Genomic DNA, 22,995 nt, shown 5'->3' with positions numbered 1-22,995 from the left:
GCCCTCTCCCTTTACCTGGCAACGGTGATGGCGAGGGTAAGGAACTATTAACGAGGCTTAGAGAGAGAGAGAGAGAGAGAGAGAGAGAGAGAGAGAGAGAGAGAGAGAGAGAGAGAGAGAGAGAGAGAGAGAGAGACCAAATGACCGTCGGGGGAGGGAGATTAGCACCTTCGTTAACTAAAAAAAATCGTTGGATAGTTGGCTGACGTCATTCAGAGCCCCTAAGTTGCGGGAATCCCACACAACACCACGTTCATCCCACTCAAGCAAACTTCCTGCAGGTTGTTCTTTCTCTCCGAGGCGTCGAGGGTTCTTGCGGGGCGTCTCTGCCACTCAGGTCCCCCAGGGTTCGTGCGGGATTGGCAGGGGATGGGAAAACTCGCGAGAAGTCTGGGATTTGCTGCATTTCCACGTCTGTCTGTCCCGTTGGCTCTCTGTGTGTGTGTGTGTGTGTGTGTGTGTGTGTGTGTGTGTGTGTGTGTGTGTGTGTGTGTGTGTGTGTGTGTGTGTGTGTAGTACATCAATGTACGTATTTCACATCCACTATCTCCCTGTGCTTTGCTGAATATCATAATTAATTACCAAGAACATTAATACGTTAATGAGAGAAATAAAAAGGTGCCTGTTCTCGAGAGAAACTGTTATACCACCAGAGAGAGAGAGAGAGAGAGAGAGAGAGAGAGAGAGAGAGAGAGAGAGAGAGAGAGAGAGAGAGAGAGAGAGAGAGAGAGAGAGAGAGATACTTGACCAGATTTTTCTTTAATAATTCACAACAGTTGGAGTATTTTCACAGTAATGCTTGGCTTCAGGCTGTGTTCAATTTCCCACTAAGCGGCTTAACAAGTGCCATGGCAAATAATTTATATCACAAGCAGAAGGTAAAATTAACAGCCAAACACATAATTGTATTCATTACGGGGAATGCAGCTGGAAGTTAAAGAGGAAAGGAGGGAAAGAAGGAAGAAAAGAGGGAAGTAAGGAAGGAAAGAAGGAAGGAAGGGTGTAGGGGAGGTAGGGCGAGGTCGGAAATGCAGCGTGCGAGTACAAACTACTTAGTAAAAACAGGTAATCGCGTGCAAGGGGCTAGAGTGTATTATTTTTATTACACCGAACCGTTTGAAAGTCTTAACAGTACGTGTTTTGGTAAAATTGTTGAGGTACAAGTATGATGTAAAATTTTGTGGGCCTTTTTACTGTAATGGTTGCCTGGTGGTGGTAGTGGTGGTGATGGTGGTGGTGGTGGTAGTGGTGGTGGGAGGGTTCAGGCGAGAGATTATTTTTTTGTTTGTATTTTACTGTAATTGAACAGAGAAGTCTCGGGCGTGCGAGGAGGAGCAGTGCAGTAATTCTTGCAGTCTCTTGTGTTGGGACAGTGTTGACTCGCTGCCTCGCCATAACATCACTATTACTATCTCTCCCCCTCTCTCCCTTACCATCCCATGACCATCTCTCTCTCGCTGTGCCATTACTATCCCACGTCTCCCTCCCTCACCACGCCATCACATTGCTTAACACTAGTGCTCATACAATCTTCGTTCTTCATCACTTTCCCTCACCTACATACGAGTATACTCCGTAATTTTCCTTTACGTTCTCTGATCCTTACGCTCTTCTCATTCTCCTTCATTCTTCCGCTCCAGTATTTCCCCACACAGACTTCATCTTCCCTCACGTACATGAACACTTCCCTCACCACTCTCTCTCTCATTCTTCTTCATCGCTTCGCCATTGTTTCCTTCCTTCATTCCCCTTGAGCCTCTCTTCCTCCTCTCTTTTCTGTAAGCCTCCCTTGTTCTCCTTCCCCTTCCATCTCCTATACGCCTTACTCACACTCCCCGTCTTCCTCCCTCCTTTCACTTCTCCTTCCATCGTAAATATTCCTCTTTATCCGCGTTATGAGGAAATTTCCCTAAAGGCAATAAGAATTACCTTAAGTTTTAGAAAATCTCTGGACATTTTTTTCCCTGTTACCTAGATTTCCTGAGGGCAGAGAAGGGTTTGTACTGAGGAGGAGGAGGAGGAGGAGGAGGAGGACGACGAAGATATGAAGGTGCACTGTTTTCTTATGCCTTAGGGAAGGTTTTCTATTATTTTTGAGTCGTGAGAGGAAGTGGATAGGCCTAAGACATTTTTTCCCTTGAATTTTGTAGACAGGCCAAATTATGGGACCCAAGAAGCCAGAAAACTGGTGAAAGCGTTTTTCCCCCTTGTCCTTATCCTCGAGTCGTTGTGTAGCTTACCTGTCACGCTCCTGCGATACTAAATAGAGAGACGTTATTTTCTCTGCCAAGGTGAAACGATACGCTTTCTGTATATCCACTCTGTGTATTTCCTTTTTCTCAATTCTCTCCTTTATTTGTAAGATAATTTATTGTGATTATTTTCTATTAATTCACTACTTGAGGGACTGCCACTTGTAGACCTGACGTTTTTTTGCAGCTTCCGATATTTTCTTGTGTTCTTACTTCTCTTTCTTCTTTTATACTTATCTGTTCTGTTATATTTCCTTGATTTTCCACTTCATATTTCTCTCTATTACTTCTCTCGGCATACTTGATTATAACCACATTTCCTTCATCATCTTTTCCGCATTCCACTCCTACTTTTTTTCATGTAATTTATTGTACCCATTCTTTATGCTCCTGCCTCCCCATGCTCCCATATAAAAAGACGGAGACGGAAGACATATGAAGATTTTTTCTATATATATTATTGTGTCGGTGTAATATATTTTCGGTATGATAATGGATGAGGACCCAAAGGCATTATGACTCTTAATCCCTCTCTTCTCTCTCTTTTACTCTCCTCTCCTCTCCCCTGGATTGTCTGCACCGTAAAAATTAATAACCTTTTCGTTTTATATATATATATATATATATATATATATATATATATATATATATATATATATATATATATATATATATATATATATATATATATATATATATATACTTCATCCTTCATTTTCTCTTCATTTTTATTTTTCCCTCTTTCCTTTTTGCCGCTTCCTGTTACACGTGTTTTGAAATTCTTTTCGTGTTGCATTTTTTGACAGGTTTGTTTTATTCTTCCTTTCGTTTCTTATGTTCCTGTATCTCGGTGATTTTGTACTCTTGTTTCAGTATTTGTTTGATTTTATATTTAAGATATGTAGAGAGAGAGAGAGAGAGAGAGAGAGAGAGAGAGAGAGAGAGAGAGAGAGAGAGAGAGAGAGAGAGAGAGAGAGAGAGAGAGAGAGAGAGAGAGAGAGAGAGAGAGAGAGAGAGAGAGAGAGAGAGAGAGAGAGAGAGAGAGAGAGAGAGAGAGAGAATGAATGTAGTTATGAACGTAGGAGTGCATCTTGTATGTATGCATGCACGTAACAAAATTCCTTGTTCTGATGCTGCCAAGCATGAACAAAAGCTCAACTTTCCGTTCCTTACCTTTTCCATTTTAACTTTGCAGAACGAGGTGAATAAAACTTGAGGAGGTGAAGTAACCTGTTTCCGGAGAGAAAGAGGCGGGAGATCACCACTGAATGCTTTACTTGTAGGAGTCAGGTGAGTGTTGTTGAGTCAATATTTCCTCTTTTATTTTGCTCTCCGTCGTGTTTATTGGGATCTCTCTCTCTCTCTCTCTCTCTCTCTCTCTCTCTCTCTCTCTCTCTCTCTCTCTCTCTCTCTCTCTCTCTCTCTCTCTCTCTCTCTCTCTCTCTCTCTCTCTCTCTCTCTCTCTCTCTCTCTCTCTCTCTCTCTCATTCGTTCTTTTCGCTTACTTTCCAAACTCGATTAAGCGTGATTTCTTTAATGCAATTCCCTATGTAATGAATCTCCCTGCCTTGGTAACTTCGACTTTCCTGTGTTTTCTCCTCACTCGTGGGAAATTATCTTAAGTTTTTTCTTATTGTGTCTTTCTCCCCCTCTTCTTTCCCCTTTTCCTCTCTCCACATGTCTTTCTCTGCTTCTTGGCTTCGTGGTGGCTTGAGTAAACGTGCTCGAGGAAGTAGGGACTGTTGGTGTTGGCATTGGGAGTGTTGATTCGTGTGTGAGTGTGTGAGTGTGTGTGCATGAGTGTGTTGCAAGGCGGGCCAAGTATCTGCTTCTCCTCATCCTTTCAGTGCCTGGATCGCCAAGGACGCAGACTAAGACGAAACTTCTGCTTCTGCTCGTTTCCTGTTGCTTTAGTAAGATTGATGGTCTTGTGTGTGTGTGTGTGTGTGTGTGTGTGTGTGTGTGTGTGTGTGTGTGTGTAGGCGGGGGAATGCCAGAAGGAGATATGCCGAAAATGAAGGCATTAATATGTTATTTCGCAAACTGCATATTTTGTGTATTCTTGACTTCAGCTTATTTTTAGTGTGTATTTGCTTTGAATTAGAGTCATGGAGGAGAAAGCGCTTCAACGATGAAAGCAAATAAATTAGGAAGTGGTGTAATTAGTTATTAAACAATAAAAAAGATTCTCGTACAGGCGCAGCAAATTCAACATTAATAATTTGTGTTTGGATAGGATGACGTACTTAGTCTGCCCACTCGGGACTTAATTATGTAAAAATATATGCGTAAACACCATAATTTCCTGTTGCTTTTACTACAAACAAATTGAAGCGAACATTGAGCTTTATATTTTCTCATATTAGGCAAATTGCTGCGTCGGGAGCGATTATGTGATCATAGGCCGGCCTCATTTCGTCGTGAGTTACGGCACGCGGCGTCGGAAACAAGGTGTTACGGAGAGCAAGAAGGGCGGTGCTGCCGGACTCGCGCCTCGGTTTAATAGCTCTTTAGCCATTTTTGAACAGCCGCTCAGGTGGTTCAGAAACTTAATTAGCAGCATCAGTATCTACACGTGGGAGGCCAGGAATGTAGCCTCAGGTGGCCAGGCTCCAGCTTTTTTTTACTTTCTTATTTTCATCCCATTCATATTTTTTTTGTTCAGCTTTTGCACATGTGATGCCTTTCATGGTGATCCTTTAATTTCTTCCCTAATTTTTTGTTACTGAATTTGATTCCGTGATTATTCTAATTAAAACAACAGTAATAGTAATAAATGATTATCTTACTGCCATTACTACTACTACTACTACTACTACTGCTACTGCTACTACTGCTACTACTACTACTACTACTACTACTACTACTACTACTACTACTACTACTACTACTACTACTACTACTACTACTACTACTACTACTACTACTACTACTACTACTACTACTACTACTATTACTGCTTATATTACAGCAGTTTCTGGTACGAATAAAGCAGCATTTTTTTGTGTTGGAAACTTTTGACAGCTCCTGCCAAGTTTGTCCAAGCTTTTGTTACTGATTTCAGAGAGAGAGAGAGAAAAAAAAACTTGTACAATGTTAGTTTTGAATGAGAGAGAGAGAGAGAGAGAGAGAGAGAGAGAGAGAGAGAGAGAGAGAGAGAGAGAGAGAGAGAGAGAGAGAGAGAGAGAGAGAGAGAGAGAGAGAGAGAGAGAGAGAGAGAGAGAGAGAGAGAGAGAGAGAGAGTTTTCTTTATAGGTGTTTGACTTGCTGTTCGTTATTGGATGTGTTTTGTTTGCTGATATGGCGAAGCCTTCCATCGCGTCTATGTTGTTCTGACTTTGCTTAACCGGTGTGGAGAATGAGGGCAGTTATTTTTTAAGTTGTGAGATTTTTTCCTCTAGAATTTTAGCATCCGATTTTCAGATTTTTATTTACGGTACGACAATCGCGCGTCAAGCGTCTGTTCATTCTGCTGGTGAAGATTTTTGCTCACGATCTTTATTGAGTTTAAGAAATGTAGACAAACAGACGTGGACTTGACACATTGATCATTGAAAAGAATCAGACTGAAAGTTTTTATTACTTATCAGTTTGGAGAATGTAAGGCTTTGACATGGAATGTACAGTAAAATGTTGACTCTATTTCACAAATATGGTTATCGGGAATTGACTATTCAATTACGAGCTAAAAGGTGTGGGAAATTGCGGTACATACGTGTGTGTGTGTGTGTGTGTGTGTGTGTGTGTGTGTGTGTGTGTGTGTGTGTGTGTGTGTGTGTGTGTGTGTGTGTGTGTGTGTGTGTGTGTGTGTGTGTGTGTGTGTGTGTGTGTGCGCGCGCGTTTCATATTCACTTGCACTTGTCCATGGGGAAGATAGTCCTAGGAAGTGGGAGGAGGAGGAGGAGGAGGAGGAGGAGGAGGAGGAGGAGGAGGAGGAGGAGGAAGAGCAGGGATGACATGACCGGCTGATGGGAGGCGACATGACACTGGGCCTCCCCATGTGGGTCATTAATCATCAAATTCATTTCCGGATTATTGAATGCGTCTGTGTGATATTAATTCTCTTGGTCCCTCGGTGGGCGAGGCGATATTGCAGTCACAGTCGTGCAGTGATTAATTTTGAAGTATTGAACGAAAATGGTGTCCCGAGGCAAGACTCCATTTGTGTGAGCGCCTGTCTGGATGCTACGTGTATAAACAGAAAACCTAAGGGAAGCTTCTTGTGGCCCAGATAACTGAAGGCAGAGGATATATTGTGTAGAAGAGCACCGAGGAGGCGGGTGGGATAACCAGGCACTAACAACGCAGGAAAGAAGAAACCCTTCATGCCTTGAAATATTATAAACAAGGAAGGAAGGAAAACAGGGAAGCTAAGCACCAACTAAAATAAAAAGGACGAATTCCATGACACAAACGAGTAACATGAGATGAAAGAAATAGAAACAAATTATGTCAGTCATCCTCGGAAGACACAAAAAGAAAACTTTCCAGCGAACGAATTTTTATTCTGAGATGGACAGACAACAGACGGAGATGGACAGAGAACAAGACACGTGGCGGCGTCTGCAGCGAAGGAGGAACTTTAAGGGAAACCAGACACGAGACAGAGACATTTGGCCACTGGAAGGCGACAGGAGGACAGAAGGAGGCTCTGTGAGATATTCTTCTGGCTTGGATTGAAACGAGGGAAATGGGAAACAACGAGGCGGACAGAATTCAGTTGTACCAAAAGATAGATTCTAGGAAACAAAGGAGTGAAAGAGAAGGGGAGACCGGAAAATGGAGTAGGTCAGGTATCGACAGAGAGAGAGAGAGAGAGAGAGAGAGAGAGAGAGAGAGAGAGAGAGAGAGAGAGAGAGAGAGAGAGAGAGAGAGAGAGAGAGAGAGACTTATGTACATTAAATGAATTCTGCATTGTGTCTGTTACTTACCACAAGCTGTCACGTGTCTCAGTTGCCAATTTTCTCCCATCACGGTTGTCGCGGGAGGAAGAGGGGAAGATGGAGAGAGGGAGGGAAAGGGAGTGAGGCAGGAAGGAAGATAAGGGCTTGTCACTTCCCTTCCTCCCTCCCCGTCTCGTGTCACGCTTCTGTCGCCAGTTATTGGAGCAGGAAAATAGTTTGTCCTTTCTCGCCGCCGCTGGCCCTGAAAACTTTTGGCCTTTCCCTTGATCCCGAGACGCTCTGAGTATTTAATCAGCGTAATATTAAGAAGTAAATCAAAGACTAGATGAAAAACCGTAGCAGTGAAATAATTGGCTTGGATGAAAGAAAGTTTGTTTGAGGCTTGAATAAATGGTAAGGAAAGGAGGTAATGACTGGCACGAAGGGGAAGGAGAGCAAGGGAGGCGCTGGGCTGGGCGTGGAGAGGAGAGAACATGGACAAGAGGGGAGAGAAGGACGGTGAAGGAGAAGAGAAAACAAGGCCTGAAGAGAGAGAGAGAGAGAGAGAGAGAGAGAGAGAGAGAGAGAGAGAGAGAGAGAGAGAGAGAGAGAGAGAGAGAGAGAGAGAGAGAGAGAGAGAGAGAGAGAGAGAGAGAGAGAGAGATGGGTGGATGGAGTCGGTATGGGCGGGAAGAGTGTGAGCCCTGGTGGTCAAAAAGCGAATCAGAAAAACATGGTCTAGAACGATTTTTATTGAGAGTGTCTGAGGTTCCAGCAGTTTTCGCCTCTGTTCAGAATGTTTCGAGCAAGATGCGGAACTGCCTGGCTGGCTTCTCAGTGCAGGAAGAGCAGAGGAAGGGGAAGAGAAGTTGAAAGAGGAGGGCGAGAGGAAGGAGGAGAATGGGTCTGCGGTATAGCAAATGGAGGAGGAAAATGGGAAGTTGTGGCGTGGAAACACTTGAATACTAAAGAAGATATTGTCTTCATCAGGTGCGTCTTCCTCGCACTCTTTGAAGGTGATTTCCTTTTCCCTCGCCATTTTTTCTACGTCTTTTTATATTTTTTTCCACCCTTTGCCTTTCCACACGCGTTGCTTCCTCATTTAGGGCCGCTGCGAGGCCCCGCCTTAACCAAGAGAGACGAGTAGAAACACGCAGGAGGAGCACACGAGGGAGCACACAAGGGAGCACACAGTTTGTCTAAGTACGCGTGTAGAAGCAACATGGCACAGGATATTTCAATTGCAGCTGGAAACAATTGCCGCTGTTGAATTCATGCAGCGCAATGCGGACCTATTCTAATTTGTAATCAATTTATTTTTACTGCTGTTTTTAGTTAAATAAAGTGTAATTACCTTCAGACTGGTTCATCAGCTGAATTGTATTTTCTGCTTTCTTTTTCGAACATTATACGATACTATTAGATGTCAGATTAATGAGTATTGCATTAATGAGTGTAGACCGTACATATATGTGACTGTACCTTTGTACACCTATTGACATTTGTATGAGTACCCGTGTGTTGTCGCCTGCGAGGCACTGACAGCACACTGCCTCGGATCGACCATGCAGTGTCCATATTTTTGTGAAATTCCCTGTAAATTGTTGCAATGAAATCAGAAACCATGAGATCTGCGTACGTACAGGATGCACACACACACACACACACACACACACACACACACACACACACACACACACACACACACACACACACACACACACACACACACACACACACACACACACACACACACACACACACACACACACACACACACACACACACACGAACGCACACGCTTTTAGAGAAAAATGAGAAAAGAAGCTGCCTTCCATATGTTGCTGGGAAAGAATGGTGTCCAGATTTTATCATTAAAGTGGGATTTACCTGTAATTACGACTCGCTGCGTAACTTAGAGATGAGAGAATCTTCCCTTCCCTTCCTTCCTCTCCTACCACCCTTATCTTTTTTATTCCCCGCATTCTTTACTCCGACCCCGTCCTCCTCCTTTCACATCTTCCATTTTATGTCTTGATCGAAGGTTTTATACTGTAATTAAGGCCAAAGTAGGTAAAGTTGTAGGTTAGTGCTCGCTCCAACGGACCTTGGACCTCTGATGATGCTTGTGTGTGTGTATGTGTGTGTGTGTGTGTATGTGTTTATGTTTAAGTACGAGAGAGAGAGAGAGAGAGAGAGAGAGAGAGAGAGAGAGAGAGAGAGAGAGAGAGAGAGAGAGAGAGAGAGAGAGAGAGAGAGAGAGAGAGAGAGAGAGAGAGAGAGAGAGAGAGAGAGAGAGAGAGAGAGAGAGAGGAGGTAAGGTCGAGGCACAGTGGGAAAGAATGATGGAAGAGGCATAGCTGGACAAAAGATTAGACTCGGAGGAGGAGAAGGAAGCACGAAGGAGGGAAGGAAAAGAAAGAATAAAGCATAATAAATCCATCTCACTGGGTAGTTCCTCGTGTAGGGAAGGCGGCAGGTGAAAAACTAGGAGGAGGGAGGAGGATGAAATGATACCTTTCTCGGAGTCCTTCCACGCTCGCCTCTCTCACTGCGGACTCGTTACCGTGAGGGATCACCACTGTTAGGGACGCTCGTAATAGTGAATTATGGTGTCAGCGAAAACTAACTACGGTGTGTGTGTGTGTGTGTGTGTGTGTGTGTGTGTGTGTGTGTGTGTGTGTGTGTGTGAGGGAGGCAGTGCAGTCCACGCAGGCATACGCTCCACAAACAGCAACTGAATTAACCTGGCCACTTTTTATCCATTTACTTTTGTTTTGGTGGGCCAGGCTCGCTCTCAACATTCATCTCGCGCGCTGCTGCATGATTGTGTTAAGCTATCATTTATGCTATCATCATCTTGCCATTTATGAACGCTCCTCGTCTGTATTCAGAAAATTAATCAGGAATAATGAAGGCACATAATCAGTGCAGTAAACCAGGCAAGATGTACATAGAGTATTTAAGAAGCTATGACAATGGTAATAATGCAGTGAAATCTGGCGTGATTAAAGCGAAAAATATTGGCAGGAGAGCCGACTTAGCAGCGTCTCCTTGAGTGTTTGCTTCCCGATGAAAATTCTTTTAGCCACGACTCAATCCTTGGAGAAGAAAGGAAGTGCTGAGGTAAAACTTTGCAGCCAACTTGATGAAAAACAGCAACTGGGACACAAAAGCCGATTTAACTCTCTTGGTTAGATTAAGAAACTCTAATGCGCTATTGTTGGGGTGAGAAATATATTGTTGTTGTTGTTGTTTGTTTGGTTGTGTGTGTGTGTGTGTGTGTGTGTGTGTGTGTGTGTGTGTGTGTGTGTGTGTGTGTGTGTGTGTGTGTGTGTGTGTTTATACACGCACGTTTATACAGGACTGAAATGATATGCCGCGGTCATATTTCTCCACATTTCCTGAAGCACGAGAAGGCAAGAAAGGAGGAAAAGAATGCAGGAAGGGAAATAACGTTGCATTAAAAAATGGGAGGGAAAGCAGAACAGATGGAGGGAGAATGTGGGGAAGGGCGGCACTGAGGAGGGAAGGAAGGAAGGGTAGAAGGCAGGGCTGGCAAGGAGGGAAGATGAAGGTGAGAAAATGGTGAGGACGTGACGAAGGATGAAGAAGTGAATTAATGAAAAAATGAGGAAAATGTCCTAAGAATTTAATATACTAGAAAGGTTGATGAAACTGCCACCACCACCACCACCACCACTACTACTACTACTACTACTGCTATTGCTACTACTACTACTACTACTGACGATAATAGTAATAAAACCATAAAATAATAATAATAATAGTAATAATAATAATAATAATAATAATAATAATAATAATAATAATAATAATAATAATAATAATAATAATAATAATAATTACAGCAGCATTAATTCTCGTTGGCAATCTCATCAACTAAAGCGGATTGTTGCAATTAGTAATTCGTCATGTTTTTGTTTTCATCTGGAGTCACATTTTCATTGCATTCATTCATTCATCCATTCACTTTAATTTATTCATATATTTCTATTCTCACCATTGATTTACTCTCTCTCTCTCTCTCTCTCTCTCTCTCTCTCTCTCTCTCTCTCTCTCTCTCTCTCTCTCTCTCTCTCTCTCTCTCTCTCTCTCTCTCTCTCTCTCTCTCTCTCTCTCTCTCTCTCTCTCTCTCTCTCTCTCTCTCTCTCTCTCTCTCTCTCTCTGCAGCTGTAAGAAGATGAATAAAAAAGGCACAGTTGGCCAAATAGGACTAAACTTTTACTTCCACAGTGACTTTTAAACATAAACATTCCGATCAATGTAATTTTCCTTCAACTTTGCATATAAAATACCTCTCCGAGTGGATATCAAAGTTTGTACGTATATTAGAGTCAATACGGAGAAGATGGGGAGGGAAAAAAGCCACGGAGTCTTTTCGTGTAAAGAGAAGCATCAATATCCTACCTTAATGTTATTCTGACAAGGTTTTAAGGTAAAGGATTCCAAAGTACTTCAGGAGAAGGGAGGAGAAGGGAGAAGGGACCGGCAGGAGCAGAGTGAGCGAGGAAGGGAAAGTAAAAAAATTAGTGAAAACAAAAAGAAAGACGAGGAAGAAGAGTTTTAGGAAATAGAAATATGAGAAGCAAGAGAGGTAAAGGAGAAGAAATAGGAAAAGGTGAGAGTACGAGCTTGAAATTAGGAGAAGAAAAAAAGAGAAGGGAGAGAAAGAAAAGTCTGAGGAGAAAATTAATGAGAAAGAAGGAAATGAATAATTAGATTGAATTTGGCGTTTCGTTTTAGTTTTTAGCGAGACTTGAGGGATTTTAGGAATTCACGGGTATTTGTCATTTTCTGCCTGCACGCCCCTCCTATTCCTCTTCATTTCCTGCGTTCCAGTTTTCCTGGATTGATTTTTTCGGGTCTCCCCTTCCCTCTAATTCTTTCTTCATCCACAGCTGTTTTCTTTGCCGCCCATTGTTTTATTTCCTCCACTCTGGCATAATTTTTCTGTCGACCTCTGGGAAATCGACGTGGTTGACCACTTCCCCTATTTCCTTCCTCAGGACACCCATCTCCTCATCCCATTTTCCATGTTCTGTTTCATCACCCTTGGCATGCAAAACAGCTCTCCAGGATTACCCTTCCCCTCCCTTAGTGGCTGAAAGCCTCTCCCTCATGTTAAGCCAACACGATCCCCTTATTGAAACACCTCCTCTCTCCCTGCCATCCTCCTCCACCTCTCGTCCTTGTCCTCTTTTTGTGGCTTTGTTTTGTTTTCGTTCCGCTGGTTGTCTTCGTCTTCATTTTTTCATATTCGTTCTGGTCTCCTTCACTCTCGTCTTCTTGGTTCTCGTGTGTCCTTGACCAACTCGTCCTCGCTGTCTCATCTCCCCGTTCCTCTTCCTTGTTCTGATCCTCGCGATGTCTTTAAACTCTGATCCGTCTTCTTGTTCTCTCTGCCTACCTCACCCTGTTTCCCTTAGTGTTTATCATTGTCCTCTTCCTCCTCCTCCTCCTTGGATGGAGATGGCGGAGGACGGGGTCTGTGATAGTGGTTCATTTGCATTCTCATATATATTGCAAATCAGAACGGCTTGCAACAATGCTCTTCACCAAAGGAATAGGCGAGGGAAATCTCTCTCTCTCTCTCTCTCTCTCTCTCTCTCTCTCTCTCTCTCTCTCTCTCTCTCTCTCTCTCTCTCTCTCTCTCTCTCTCTCTCTCTCTCTCTCTCTCTCTCTCTCTCTCTCTCTCTCTCTCTCTCTCTCTCTCTCTCACCATGGAAGTACATGATGCCTTGCTTAATCTTAATCCGAGAGGCAATTAGTTGTACAATTGCTTGCAGCGAATAACTAAAGAGAAGTGAAGCAGGACAAAGGGACAATAAAGATTTTCCTTCCTTGCACACCGTAAACCAATAGGAATCGAGATCGGGGCTCGTGGTGACAAGACTTCGTTTCGTGGAATTTTGTTCCGAATAATGGCGTGAATGAATACAGGGAAAAGGAAAGACGAGATAGGTTCCTAAGATTTGAAAAATATAAGAGAGAGGGAATCGTATTATAAGAAGAGAGTAGTAGGAGGCAGAGGAAGTCGAGGTGAAGGAAGAGGAAGAAGAGCAGAGACCTGGAGAAGAAGAAGAAAGATGCGGAGAAAGCCCAAGATGCGGAAGTGGGAAAGATCCGGAGAAAGATGAAAGTAAAGAGAGAAAGGTGGATTCATTACATGAGGAATGTGGAGGCTGCATAGCAAGAAGAAATCAAAAGCCGGTGTGGGGAACGAAGAGGAATGGGAAAGAGAAAATTATAGATGAGAGGAGGAGAAATATCGAGAGTGAGGAGGAGGAGGTGGAGGAGGTGGAGGTGGAGAGAAAGAGGAGGAAAGTCCGAAGGGGAGGGAAGAGATCTATAGGCCAAAAGCGGAAGATAAAATCGAATGACTAAAGGAATAGATGAGGGGAGGGAAGTTGATGAATTAAGAGAGATCGAGAGAGAGAGAGAGAGAGAGAGAGAGAGAGAGAGAGAGAGAGAGAGAGAGAGAGAGAGAGAGAGAGAGAGAGAGAGAGAGAGAGAGAGAGAGAGAGAGAGAGAGAGAGAGAGAGTCTAGTTCAGGAACCAAATATTCATCGTCACAAATAACCATAACGAGAAAGAGAAAATATATACTTCGTAGTACATAGGAACACACGTAGCAGCTGAAATACAAGGCTGCTTTAACTCAAGGCTTAGTGATTCTTATTTTGTATTTCTGCATTATCAAAACGCCTAAAAGTAGATGAATTAATGTCCATTTTTTTCACAGTAAATTATTATGTAGTGTCTGTCTGGCGCAGTGATATACGTCATTCTCACCGGCAATTAAGTTGTGTGTTACTTGCTCACCTTGCTTTAAGTTGATGAAGTCGGATATGGAATAGCTTGATATATACGTAACAAAGGATTCTGTGCTTCTATAAAAGGAATAAATCTTGCGAATCACTGCTACTGAGTGGCTTTGTGGAATCATGAGTGAGTGGGTGTAGTAATATTGAAGCTTTGTAATTTTCTTGACACACCATACATTTATTTTAATGTGAAGATAGAAAAAAAAAGCGTAAATCATCAAGGTTTTAGAAATGAAAAAAAAGGAGAAAATCGATCACAAAGAACAAGTGACAATTAAATAATGTCTTTTGAAACGAAATACAATCGTGACGCATTACCGAGCCATGTCAGAAGCATACCTCTGTAAACCGGATATTGGCTGAGGTTTTATTAAATTTGGCCTGTGAGTGATGAAGGCGGAGGGTAGTGGAGGTGTTGGGGAAGGGTTAGAGAGGCGGTGGGGGATGAGGATCGTGGAGTGAGAAGTAAGGAAGGGTAGGGGAGGTGTTGGGGAAGGGTTAGAGAGGCGATGGGGGATGAGGATCGTGGAGTGAGAAGTAAGGATGGGTAGGGGAGGTGCTGGGGAGGGTAAGAGAGGCGTTGAGGAAAAAGGAACGGGGTGGGGCGTTGTGTCGTGGATTGAGAAGTAAAGTAAGGTTTTTACATAAGGAGTGAAGGTGAGGGAGTGGTGAAAGTGGAATATTTTGTGGTGTAGTGGGAATTTGTGTCCTTTTTTTTCGTTTCCACTATTATGACACTGTCCCGATGGGCACATAATGTGATTCAGAGGACGATTTGGAAAGAGAGAACGGATTATCTGTCAACCTGTCAATCTATGTGTTCATTTTCTCTCTCTCTCTCTCTCTCTCTCTCTCTCTCTCTCTCTCTCTCTCTCTCTCTCTCTCTCTCTCTCTCTCTCTCTCTCTCTCTCTCTCTCTCTCTCTCTCTCTCTCTCTCTCTCTCTCTCTCTCTCTCTCTCTCTCTCTCTCTCTCTCTCTCTCTCTCTCTCTCTCTCTCTCTCTCTCTCTCTCTCTCTCTCTGAATAAGCCAGCGGCAGCACCAGCACCACTTCACCTGTCTTGCGCTCATCCAGTCCCTCAGGCGCCTCAGGTAAACGAAGGGGGAGAGAATGAGGTCTCCTAGCCAAGATTAATAGTCAAGGATCCTGCTCCGGTTGCTCTCCGTACAGGGTCTTACCTGATAATTACATTCTCTTTCTTAATTGAGGAAGTTTGGGTGTGGTGAAGGTGGTGGAGGCTGAGGGCGAGGGATAAGAGAGGGGAGAGTGAAAGGGACGAGTCAGTGAGGGATGGAAGAGAGGTAATGTGTAAGAGAGTATTGAATTTTGACCACTGGAGGGGTTGGGACGGGTGTGAGTGAGATGAATGAGATGGGATACACCAGGGGATGCGAATGGGATGAGCGGGCGTGAGGGGTGAGGAGAGTGACGTGTGGGAGTACAGGTGGAATGGCGTGGATGGGATTATAGGTATGTGAGAGGATTGGATAGAGAGGAGGGAGCGGCAGTTAAAAGTAGAGACGTGAGAGTGATCCATCAACGGCCTCGCTGTAGAATTACATCCTTCTGGCTTTGTGCGTGCCTGCGTGCGTGCGTGTAAATGTTCTTTAACCCGCTAGTGAAATGGAAGCGTAAAGAAAACACGATAAGAAATAAAACCAACATAAACCAAACTGCCTGCGTCCACACTCGCCTTATTGCACATAAAAATAAGTATTACCTAAAGCACACAGGAGGATAAGAAATAAAACTAAAAACGACGTGACCTCCTTACCTAAAGAGCCGGTCCCTTGACGCATATATTGAGGTGGCTCTGGGAAAACACGTCTTGAAATTGGACTAAGGTAGGTCTTGTGCCCCTGTCTTGCGTAGCTCCACCTGTATGTCAGCTCCTCTGCCTCGTGCGCTTTTCCCTCAGCACGGTAAACATGCAAGGTGAACGGCAGGCGGCAGGTGAACTAGGCAGCAAATATGCATGGGATGAGGGAGATGAGAAAGGATCACACAGGAATATGTACCAAAAGAGATGACGGGGGGAGGAGTTGGAAAGGGATGGAGAAAGACGGAGGATGCGAGTTTTCGTATTGCGTGGAAAAGATGCACGTGGGAAGGGTGATGGGAGAGGAAGGGAAGGATACGTAATATACAGCAAGACTAGATTAGCAGATTGATAAATAGAAAATCGAGGGAATAAAATAAACATTCTTTCTGTTCTTTTCATAGGCTTTACTTAGGATACCTGAGAGAGAGAGAGAGAGAGAGAGAGAGAGAGAGAGAGAGAGAGAGAGAGAGAGAGAGAGAGAGAGAGAGAGAGAGAGAGAGAGAGAGAGAGAGAGGAGGGGAGGCATCAGATAAAAGTCTGAAGGATGGAAGAAAGGAAGGAAGGATTTGGCTCCCACAAGTATCTAATATATTCCAGAATATGGCGAATCCGCGGAGATTTTCTTTGACTAGGCTTCACTTTCTAGTCATTTTGTAATTGCAATATTGCTTTGAGCATTGCCGGGAGTTTGCAATACCTGGAGGCTGAAGGTCTGGCTGGCATAGAGCAAGGAAGCAAATGGGTAATGGTGTGAAGAATGGTTTTCTCTTCATGTTCACTGGTATCCCAGTAGAGCGAGGGTCCCTGGCTCGGCTGGTTGCAGTGCTTGTTCCTCGGCTGAGCCCCGTCAAAGGTATTGGTAAAGTTGATTCAAACGTTGATGCAATACGAGTATGTCGAAGGGAGAGAGAGAGAGACTAACTGTGTGCATTGATGGTTTTTACGTATTATGGTATTTACTGCAAAGCAATTTTTCTTGTTCCCCAGAGCTGTGCAGAAAGGGGTTGTAAAGGAAATAAGTCGTAATCGAGAAAAAATATCGAGAGTGGAATTAGGGGAGAACAAACAAGATTCCCTTCAACGGCAATTGCAAAATCGCATCCGCTTTGCACAAATATGAAGTATTTGTAAGCGCATTATATTTTGCCATACGTGTTGGGGAACAACTTTCTCTGCTAAAGTGAACAAAGGAACAGCTAGAATGAGTAATAGAGCGAAATGAATAGATAAATTGATGAATAAAAGATTAACAAATAAATAAATAAGAAAAAAAATATTTGAAAGGTTTTCTCCTTTTAGAGGGAGAGGGTATGGAAAACAAATGACACTAGAAGTTTGGGAGAACAAAGTGGCGCAGAGAATTTGTGACCTGAGCGACCATGTGCCTGGAAAATGGCAGAAAAACCCAAAATGTTGCCATGACTATTTGTGTGAGCGACGAGGCCCCGGGTAGAGGCGCAACACAGCTGACGTAAACACCTCACCATTTTACTGACGATAATTAGGTTTACGACGCATCATCGCTTCTTTGAGGATAACATCGTCGTGTCCCAGAGACAAGAAAGCTCTCGGGAAATCAAAAGGCCATTTCATACATATTTAACAGGGGAAGTTTTGGAAAATCCTGCTGAAAGTTGGTGAGGTATAATTCCTTACACAACTTTATTTATTTGTTTTACCTCAAGACTCCTAACATAACCCTGCGGTCGCTTGGGAATAGACTTGTATATTTAATAGGTTATTATATCTTATGTCTCGACCTACCTTCTCAGTTATAAAGAACTTAGAATGTAAGAATATGAAAGAGAATTTCCTTGTAATTTCAGTATATTTTGAAACTGCAGTAAAGATCAATAGGAGGGGACGCTGGTAGTTACTTAATTTTTAAACGGTTACTTTATGTAAATACGAAATTGAAGGAAATTAAATAAGGGAAGTATATATGAAGTAAAAAAACAGTGAGATGAGTATAGCCAATAAGATTCTTGCTCTAAGTGTAAAAGGTTGGTGATGGAGTTTGGCTATCAATTTGTCTTACCTGCAAACACCTGCCGCGGCGTCCACACGAAAATAGGTCTTGTCAGAAACCGTGAAAATATTGAAAATCTTTCCCGTGCTGACCTGGAAAACAGACGTAGCGGCCAGAATATTGGACGAGGTTGTCTTGTCCCTCGTGTGGCTAAATTCTCCTCGCTCCATTCCTTTGGCTGTCCGTGTGTCTGTCTGTCTGTTCGCCCGCGTCTTAGTTTGTGTCATTATTTTTATTTGTGTGATGATTTCTCTCGCTAACTTTTGCTTGTGTTGTTTTGTCTGTCTGGCGGGCTGTCTAGTTTGTCTGGCTGGCTCTCTCTCTCTCTCTCTCTCTCTCTCTCTCTCTCTCTCTCTCTCTCTCTCTCTCTCTCTCTCTCTCTCTCTCTCTCTCTCTCTCTCTCTCTCTCTCTCTCTCTCTCTCTCTCTCTCTCTCTCTCTCTCTCTCTCTCTCTCTCTCTCTCTCTCTCTCTCTCTCTCTCTCTTCTCGCTCCATCAGTCATCACCCTCGCCTCCCTCCGTCTGCCAGGTCGTCTCTCACTTAAGGCCGTCGCATCATTAACTCCTCGGCCGCCTGTGTTCTGTTAGCGCCACGTCGCGGCGGGAAACTAGGGGATAAAAAAGGCGACAGTCCAGAGAAGCCATTATCCAGGTCGATCCGGGAGGAGGATGAAGGGGGGAAGGTGTGGGTTACAGGCTCTGGTAATGGTGAGGCTGTGGGAGGAGGAGGATGCGGATGGTGTGGGAAAGGACTCGCTTCAAAAGAAGAATGAAAAGCCTTCAAGATAATATTTTCTTTTTTTGATAATAGCCAGGGATAGGGGAAAGACACTGGATGACCTGCTTCGTACGTGAGGCTTCCGTCTCCAATAACAGGAGACTAGACAAGGAGGTGAAAGTGACTCGATGGTGACATTCTTAAAAGAAAGTTTAGGCGAATAGTTGGAAATCAATTTTGCAAAGTTTGGAGGTCGTAATACTTCCCTTATAAAAGAGTTTCAGCTGTGGGAGGAAGTAAAAAATGTAAGAAAGGAGACTTTCCTGAACTCTTCTCTCATTCTTCATGATAAAAGGTGGGCGTCGCTGTGTGTGTGTGTGTGTGTGTGTGTGTGTGTGTGTGTGTGTGTGTGTGTGTGTGTGTGTCGGTATATTTACACCCTTTTAAAAGAGCAGCGAGTGTATGTGTTTTATGGTTTGATGAACAATTGTCTTTGTGTCTTCATTCAGCATACATAACAGACGTATGTTCACTAAAAGATACAAGTGAGTCCTCATAATGCTATGTACCCTTGCCAAGACTCGTGTGTGTGCCGCCCTTTGTACACCATGCCCTCACACAGACCACCCAATCCTTGCCTCTTATGGGAATGCAGAATTTTCCACCAACTGTATTCGACTCACTACTTCCTTTCCAGTGTTCAAAGGAAGGGCTCCTCTAGTAAGGGAGGGGACGAGACGCGCACTTTGGGACACACGTCGACATCTTCCCGTTAAGCTTTCTCCGTTGTGCCAATATTCTTGAGGCTAAATATTTACATCCTTAATAGGCAGGAGACAGCTTTTATATCGGATAATTAACAATTTAGCCGAGGAGCCATAAAATGCCCCACAACGACCTGCTATATAGTGTGGAGAGAGAGAGAGAGAGAGAGAGAGAGAGAGAGAGAGAGAGAGAGAGAGAGAGAGAGAGAGAGAGAGAGAGAGAGAGAGAGAGAGAGAGAGTACGGAGGAGGACAGACAGACAGACAGACAGACAGACAGACCAAGAACAAGACTCTCAGAACTGTAGCCGCAGGACTCAAGGACTTGCCTGGAGCTGTGAAGTTCTTCCGTTTCAAGTATTTGTTGGCGAGTGTAGAGGGTTTCCAAGCGGAGAGGAAAGCAGGAAGGAGAGATGGAGGCTTGGAAGGAGAAGGAAGAGAGAAATGGAGAGAGGGAAGGGGAATGGAAGCAGAGTGGAAGGAAAGGGACGAAAGGAAACAAGCAAGAGACCGTATGGGAGTGTGGTAAAAAGATTAGAAGTAGGCATGAGCGTGGGAGGAGAAAGTGGGTTACGGGAACGTGAAGTGGCAGCGAAAAACCTTAAGTTTAGTGGGAAACAGTTAAAGTTACGGACGAGGGAACTGACGCAGGTGGAATAAAGTTGGAGAAAAAGCAAAATAGCATCTGTTAGAGGGGAAGAGGGAAGAGAACGACAGCCCGAAGGAAGGAGGAAGAAGGGAAACAGAATGGAAGGAAGGGAGGGCAATACAACCAGAGGAGAAGGAAAGAGGCCGAACAGAAATCCAGTTGAAGGAGGAAGTAAGACGAAGAGACGTTGAATGAGACAAGCAGAGGAAACAGAGGGAGTGGAAGGAAAAGATGAGCAGGAAGGCAGGAAGGAGTTAGAGGTGTAGAGAGGCAGCAAAGGAGACAGGAACGGGTGTAGGGAGTGGGAGGGGGATTCGAATATATGTGAAAAGGAGGATAATACAGCAGGGTGTGGCAAGGGGAATGTTTGTGTAGGGAGAGGCGGCCGTTCTCTATATCAGCGAGGGAGCCTGCCAGCCCGTGTGTCTGTGGGAGAGGGAGGGACACAGGGACGCCAGGAAGGAGTAATGAGGATGGAGAGAAGGAAGTGAATGAAAAAGAAAGAAGTGAGGGAAGGAGGGGACGAAAGGGAGGGAAAGAATGATATTGAGAGGGAGGAAAATAGAGGCATGATGGAGGTGTTTACTCGTAAAAAATGCAGATGAGGAAAACGAGAAGCAAGCAATATGAGGAGACACTGAAGCAGGGAAAGTAAAGGGAGGAGGAAAGAAGATAAAATAATAAAGATGTGTAAGCAAGAACACACGACTATGAAGAAAAATGCGGGAAATAAGCGGCAAAGCATTGCTGGGCGAAGAAACAGGATAACCAAATGAAGACTGAGGGAAAAGAAAGAAAAAAAGAAAGGCACTGAGTCTCCAAACTAGAAAGTGGGTGTGCAAAAGTAAATAACTGACAAAGTGAGAAAAAGAAAAATGACGGAGGTGAGGAGGAGGAAGAACACGGCAAGTACAGTAACTTAATTTAAAACAAGGAAAAAATATCTAAACCAATTTCTCTCATGTAGAAAAATAGCAGTAATAAAACGAAGTCAAAAATTAGACGAAAGAGGAATGAGTGGAATGTGTAGAGAAAGGGGACGGAGGAAAAAGAGGAAGATGAGAACAAGGAAGGAAGAAAGGGAGAAGAAGGAGGAGGAAGGAGGATGGAAGGAGGGAAGGAGGGAGGAGCAGGCGCAGGGACTCAGAGAATGTGGCATCACTAGCAGTTTTGCGATAGCATCATTCATAAATGTGGGTTAAATTGCACGCATCTTAGCGGTCTCTCTCTCTCTCTCTCTCTCTCTCTCTCTCTCTCTCTCTCTCTCTCTCTCTCTCTCTCTCTCTCTCTCTCTCTCTCTCTCTCTCTCTCTCTCTCTCTCTCTCTCTCTCTCTCTCTCTCTCTCTCTCTCACACACACACACACACACACACACACACACACACACACACACACACACACACACACACACACACACACACACACACACACACACACACACACACACACACACACAAATTATGCATATTTTATTCAAAAGAAAGCTAAAAATATAAAAATCATGAAACTAGTGGGAAAAAAATTCTGGAGATCCATTTTACCCTTTAGATTTTGTCTCCGTGGCTCAAGGGAGGAGGAGACGGAAGAGGGGCAGCAGGTGGAAGAAGAGGAAGAGGAAGGAAACGAGAGGAACCTGTTTTATGACAAAGCTGCAGTAGAACGTCTCTCTGGCCTTTGCCGCTCCACCTGCCGAGTCATACGGCCATGTAACTCCTTTATTGAATTGGATGAGGAATGTGTGGTCGAGTGTTGGACGAGGGTACATCACGCCAGGGTTAGACAGTACACGCGGTCCCGAAGGGGAAGAGGAAGAGGCGGAGGATGAGAGACGGGAAGTGAAATGAAGAGTGTTGACCGGGTACGGGGTGTGTGACTTAAAGGAAAGGGGAGGAGTACATAGATGAAAGATAAAGGGAGTGTTCTAAAGAGTAATGAAGGGAGGTGCTCAGGTGGGAGTGCTGTAATGGGCTGAAAGTAAGGATGGAAGGGTAATAGGGTGAAGGTGAGGGAAGGAGCTCAGGTATACTGAATTATGTACAGTATCCGGGAAAAGGTAATTAATTAGTAGCGCAGGTGAACGCGGCGACTGAGGTTTTTGTGGGTTTCCTTGTCACACACACACACACACACACACACACACACACACACACACACACACACACACACACACACACACACACACACACACACACACACACACACACACACACACACACACACACACACACACACACACACACACACACACACACACACACACTCAGTATATCACGTTATCTGCTTTATTTACTACAAGTCATGGTATGAGTTACGGCCTGGGAACAGGTAGGAAGCCTTGAGAGAGAGAGAGAGAGAGAGAGAGAGAGAGAGAGAGAGAGAGAGAGAGAGAGAGAGAGAGAGAGAGAGAGAGAGAGAGAGAGAGAGAGAGAGAGAGAGAGAGAGAGAGAGAGAGAGAGTTGGGAGATTGGCTTCCCTTACTGGTTTTCCTCTTTAAAAATAATGCTCACTAATAATTGAACTTATATTAATATAGAAAAATTAACACGAGAAGTAAATATGCATCAAATTATCACGCGTAATTATGTAGCCATCATAAAAATTATTCAGTTCTTAACTTCAGACTTGACTGTCCCCCCCGTTTTTTTTTTTGCGGAATTTTCCCGTAACATTGAAATTAATCCTGAAATAATTAGTCGTGTGTATTATCACATGCAGAGGATTAAGTTGCAGTAACATTTTTTGTAATCTCACTTGTTTTATCGGTAGTGACGTTCCCACAGTGATGACAGACCTTTAAGTGGGAACAATACACCGCGGGTGGATATAAAATTATGTCTCGTCATGGAGCGGGATTATGTTTTATTCATAGTACATATTCCACTTACACTTGGCTTGCGGGAGAAAGTCTAAGCTGTAAAATGAGTCTTTCATAGTACATTTCCCCACCACAAGTCTCTCTGGTGTAACAGCCGCTCGGTCTCTTTGGTCCTTGAGATTTCTTACACTAGCCAAGCCTCTGCGTTTGTCCAGTGC

General features: G+C 43.9%; 1 long non-coding RNA gene across 3 annotated transcripts in view; it reads left to right on the top strand.

Moving 5' to 3' along the window:
• The window catches only part of LOC135090518 (uncharacterized), a 95,453-nt gene that overhangs the window by 62,707 nt on the left and 9,751 nt on the right, over positions 1-22,995 (top strand). For all 3 annotated transcript variants that reach the window (XR_010262027.1, XR_010262026.1, XR_010262028.1), the window contains exon 3: positions 3,448-3,542. This is a non-coding gene — a long non-coding RNA (uncharacterized LOC135090518). The remainder of the gene's footprint in view (positions 1-3,447; positions 3,543-22,995) is intronic.

Source organism: Scylla paramamosain, chromosome 35 (assembly GCF_035594125.1).
Source record: "Scylla paramamosain isolate STU-SP2022 chromosome 35, ASM3559412v1, whole genome shotgun sequence".
NCBI lineage: Eukaryota > Metazoa > Arthropoda > Malacostraca > Decapoda > Portunidae > Scylla > Scylla paramamosain.
Note: the sequence above shows the minus strand (reverse complement) of the source record. Positions and strands in the feature narration are given on the sequence as shown.